The 5,000-nt window shown below is 50.9% G+C and overlaps 1 non-coding gene across 1 annotated transcript in view; it reads right to left on the bottom strand.

Moving 5' to 3' along the window:
- The window catches only part of LOC126447537 (small subunit ribosomal RNA), a 1,909-nt gene extending 830 nt beyond the window's left edge, over positions 1 to 1,079 (bottom strand). The window contains exon 1 of the ribosomal RNA XR_007583744.1: positions 1 to 1,079. This exon is cut by the window's left edge and continues 830 nt beyond it. This is a non-coding gene — a ribosomal RNA (small subunit ribosomal RNA).
- Positions 1,080 to 5,000: the final 3,921 nt, after the last annotated feature.

The following is a 5,000-nucleotide window of genomic DNA, read 5'->3' as shown; positions in this document are numbered from 1 at the left end:
ACTTTCGTTCTTGATTAATGAAAACATACTTGGCAAATGCTTTCGCTTCTGTTCGTCTTGCGACGATCCAAGAATTTCACCTCTAACGTCGCAATACGAATGCCCCCGCCTGTCCCTATTAATCATTACCTCGGGTTCCGAAAACCAACAAAATAGAACCGAGGTCCTATTCCATTATTCCATGCACACAGTATTCAGGCGGGCTTGCCTGCTTTAAGCACTCTAATTTGTTCAAAGTAAACGTGCCGGCCCACCGAGACACTCAATAAAGAGCACCCTGGTAGGATTTCAACGGGGTCCGCCTCGGGACGCACGAGCACGCACGAGGCGGTCGCACGCCTTCGGCTCGCCCCACCGGCAGGACGTCCCACGATACATGCCAGTTAAACACCGACGGGCGGTGAACCAACAGCGTGGGACACAAATCCAACTACGAGCTTTTTAACCGCAACAACTTTAATATACGCTATTGGAGCTGGAATTACCGCGGCTGCTCGCACCAGACTTGCCCTCCAATAGATACTCGTTAAAGGATTTAAAGTGTACTCATTCCGATTACGGGGCCTCGGATGAGTCCCGTATCGTTATTTTTCGTCACTACCTCCCCGTGCCGGGAGTGGGTAATTTGCGCGCCTGCTGCCTTCCTTGGATGTGGTAGCCGTTTCTCAGGCTCCCTCTCCGGAATCGAACCCTGATTCCCCGTTACCCGTTACAACCATGGTAGGCGCAGAACCTACCATCGACAGTTGATAAGGCAGACATTTGAAAGATGCGTCGCCGGTACGAGGACCGTGCGATCAGCCCAAAGTTATTCAGAGTCACCAAGGCAAACGGACCGGACGAGCCGACCGATTGGTTTTGATCTAATAAAAGCGTCCCTTCCATCTCTGGTCGGGACTCTGTTTGCATGTATTAGCTCTAGAATTACCACAGTTATCCAAGTAACGTGGGTACGATCTAAGGAACCATAACTGATTTAATGAGCCATTCGCGGTTTCACCTTAATGCGGCTTGTACTGAGACATGCATGGCTTAATCTTTGAGACAAGCATATGACTACTGGCAGGATCAACCAGGGAGCTGCGTCAACTAGAGCTGAGCAGCCGGCCGCCCGGGAGTGTGTCCCGGGGGCCCGCGCGAACACGCAAGCGTCCGCTCAATTATTCTGCAAACAGGAGGAGGCTGAGCTCCCCTGCACAACACACCTCGAAACCCTCTCAGGTCCCGGCGGCGCGCAGCGCCGTCCTAAGTACTTGGTCGGGTTCGAGAGAGGCGCAATCGCCCGGAGTTAGGCGAGTAGACGCTTTAGGTGCGACCACCCGTGCTCCCAACTGAGCTTGCCGCTGCCGACAGAGGCCCGGGAGCGTGCTGTCGTGGCATTGCCGGCGGGAGACAACACGCGCCACCTACGGTGACCGGCAGCTCCAACGCCAGCGCCACAGAAGGACAAAAGCCCCACTTGGGTGCCGAAGCGAACTCTCCCAGCACAGCGCACGCGCCAACACGTCCGCACAGCTGCGATACAAACCACCTGCGAGAACCGCTGGGGCGACCGAGCAGCAGACGGCGTCGCGGCGCCGAGCGCCGGGCGGCGGCGCATCCTCAGCGCACACAGTCCTCAATCGGACCAGCACACTGCAGATGGCCACCGCGCTTCGCACCGGGCCCGCGAGGACCTACTTTGGCCGCAAGGCGCCGCGAGCAGGGGGCGCCGGCGCGCAGCTGCGCCGCCTGCCGCGTCCGTCGGCCGGCGCGCCTGCCACTGGCCGCCCCCACCAGCCGGCTGTAGCGCGTGCGCCCACGCACCGCGCTGCCAGCACGCCGGGCGGCCCCCCCTCACCGGTCGGGGACGGTCCCACCCAGCCACCGCCGCGTATCGCCTCACACCCAGATCCCCTTTCGCGTTCGTGGGCATGGTGGGTCCCCTTTCACGTTCGTGGGCATGGTGGGTATCCCTGAAACAACCGGTTAATAGCTCGACCGATCGTCGCCAACACTGATTCACCTCTAGCGAGAACAACCGCACCACAACGGGTTACCTGTTGTTCATTTGCGTAACGTCACCAGCAAACGTAGACGTCCATCGCCATTTGCAACGAGTATTGCATGCCTGTGTCAGGTGTCACAACACACTACGTCTGCCCACATAGACGCAACAACATGTGCACGCCTCGAGAACACGTGGAAGGTAGCCCCCGTACGTATGCGGTGTCCATTGCGCGAACGACTGTCAGCCGGCCTCTGCAGGATGTCGCAGATGTGGAACGCGGTGCAACATGCTATCACGGTGTGTGAGAAGAGACGACTACGTCCGAATACACGCTCCACTACATCAACAGACTGCTCATGCTGATCGCCATCCAGGGCGTCCGTTCCTCCCACACGTCTGAATGGCGTACCACACTGCAATCCAGCTCTTATAGGGAGACGACACGTAGCTGCGTGCACAATATTTGGACTGTATGGTCTGCCGTTGCTAGGCGCAGTCGTCGTACGGTCACACATGTGCCACGATGTATCATTCAGTACATACGGACCAATGTGCAGTACAGTTTGTGGGTTTTGCGTACATCGGCGGACAGGTGACAGGCCGTACCACAACGTAGGCTGAGTACGTCGGCATGCGAAGGGCATTGAACATGCAAACTTCTCAACGACCAGCTTGCGAAGGCAGGGGGGAAGGGGGGGGGGCATGTACGTCCTGCTGCTATCCACATTACAGTGTATAGCAGGAGCATGTGGAAAGTCAGCAACACCTGCAAGGTGTTTAACATGACGCGATACACAGGGGACCGGGCAGTGCGAATAGCGAACTATATTGCGAGGGTTGCGGTTAGGCAACACTACACTAATTTAACGAGTTGCATAACAATTACAGAGCAGGTTCAGCGACAACGTGCGTCAGGTTAAGGCGCAATATAGGTTAGGTTGAGGCACAATATAGGTTAGGTTAAGGCACAACATGGGTTACGTTAAGGCACAAATTGGGTTACGTTAAGGCACAACATGGGTTACGTTAAGGCACAACATGGGTTACGTTAAGGCACAAATTAGGTTACGTTAAGGCACAAATTAGGTTACGTTAAGGCACAAATTAGGTTACGTTAAGGCACAAATTAGGTTACGTTAAGGCACAAATTAGGTTACGTTAAGGCACAAATTAGGTTACGTTAAGGCACAAATTAGGTTACGTTAAGGCACAAATTAGGTTACGTTAAGGCACAAATTAGGTTACGTTAAGGCACAAATTAGGTTACGTTAAGGCACAAATTAGGTTACGTTAAGGCACAAATTAGGTTACGTTAAGGCACAAATTAGGTTACGTTAAGGCACAAATTAGGTTACGTTAAGGCACAAATTAGGTTACGTTAAGGTACAATATGGGTTAGGTTAAGGTACAATATGGGTTAGGTTAAGGTACAATATGGGTTAGGTTAAGGTACAATATGGGTTAGGTTAAGGTACAATATGGGTTAGGTTAAGGCACAACGTAGGTTAGGTTAAGGCACAACGTAGGTTAGGTTAAGGCACAACATAGGTTAGGTTAAGGCACAACATAGGTTAGGTTAAGGCACAACATAGGTTAGGTTAAGGCACAACATAGGTTAGGTTAAGGCACAACATAGGTTAGGTTAAGGCACAACATAGGTTAGGTTAAGGCACAACATAGGTTAGGTTAAGGCACAACATAGGTTAGGTTAAGGCACAACATAGGTTAGGTTAAGGCACAACATAGGTTAGGTTAAGGCACAACGTAGGTTAGGTTAAGGCACAACGTAGGTTAGGTTAAGGCACAACGTAGGTTAGGTTAAGGCACAACGTAGGTTAGGTTAAGGCACAACGTAGGTTAGGTTAAGGCACAACGTAGGTTAGGTTAAGGCACAACGTAGGTTAGGTTAAGGCACAACGTAGGTTAGGTTAAGGCACAACGTAGGTTAGGTTAAGGCACAACGTAGGTTAGGTTAAGGCACAACGTAGGTTAGGTTAAGGCACAACGTAGGTTAGGTTAAGGCACAACGTAGGTTAGGTTAAGGCACAACGTAGGTTAGGTTAAGGCACAACGTAGGTTAGGTTAAGGCACAACGTAGGTTAGGTTAAGGCACAACGTAGGTTAGGTTAAGGCACAACGTAGGTTAGGTTAAGGCACAACGTAGGTTAGGTTAAGGCACAACGTAGGTTAGGTTAAGGCACAACGTAGGTTAGGTTAAGGCACAACGTAGGTTAGGTTAAGGCACAACGTAGGTTAGGTTAAGGCACAACGTAGGTTAGGTTAAGGCACAACATAGGTTAGGTTAAGGCACAACATAGGTTAGGTTAAGGCACAACATAGGTTAGGTTAAGGCACAACATAGGTTAGGTTAAGGCACAACATAGGTTAGGTTAAGGCACAACATAGGTTAGGTTAAGGCACAACATAGGTTAGGTTAAGGCACAACATAGGTTAGGTTAAGGCACAACATAGGTTAGGTTAAGGCACAACATAGGTTAGGTTAAGGCACAACGTAGGTTAGGTTAAGGCACAACGTAGGTTAGGTTAAGGCACAACGTAGGTTAGGTTAAGGCACAACGTAGGTTAGGTTAAGGCACAACGTAGGTTAGGTTAAGGCACAACGTAGGTTAGGTTAAGGCACAACGTAGGTTAGGTTAAGGTACAACGTAGGTTAGGTTAAGGTACAACGTAGGTTAGGTTAAGGTACAACGTAGGTTAGGTTAAGGTACAACGTAGGTTAGGTTAAGGTACAACGTAGGTTAGGTTAAGGTACAACGTAGGTTAGGTTAAGGTACAACGTAGGTTAGGTGAAGGCGCAATGTAGGTTAGGTTAAGGTACGATATACCTTAGGTTAAGGTACAATATCGCTTAGGTTAAGGTACAATATAGCTTAGGTTAAGGTACACGTTGTAGGGAAAGGTGTATTTTGGGGGGGGAGGGGGCGGCAGGTTCGTTGATAGTGATTATCGTAAGTGCATGCCTGCGGGATCATCCGATTTGTCACGTCAG

This window comes from Schistocerca serialis, unplaced genomic scaffold (assembly GCF_023864345.2).
Source record: "Schistocerca serialis cubense isolate TAMUIC-IGC-003099 unplaced genomic scaffold, iqSchSeri2.2 HiC_scaffold_511, whole genome shotgun sequence".
In the NCBI taxonomy this organism is placed as follows: Eukaryota; Metazoa; Arthropoda; class Insecta; order Orthoptera; family Acrididae; genus Schistocerca; species Schistocerca serialis.
This window is presented reverse-complemented; position numbering and strand designations above follow the sequence as displayed.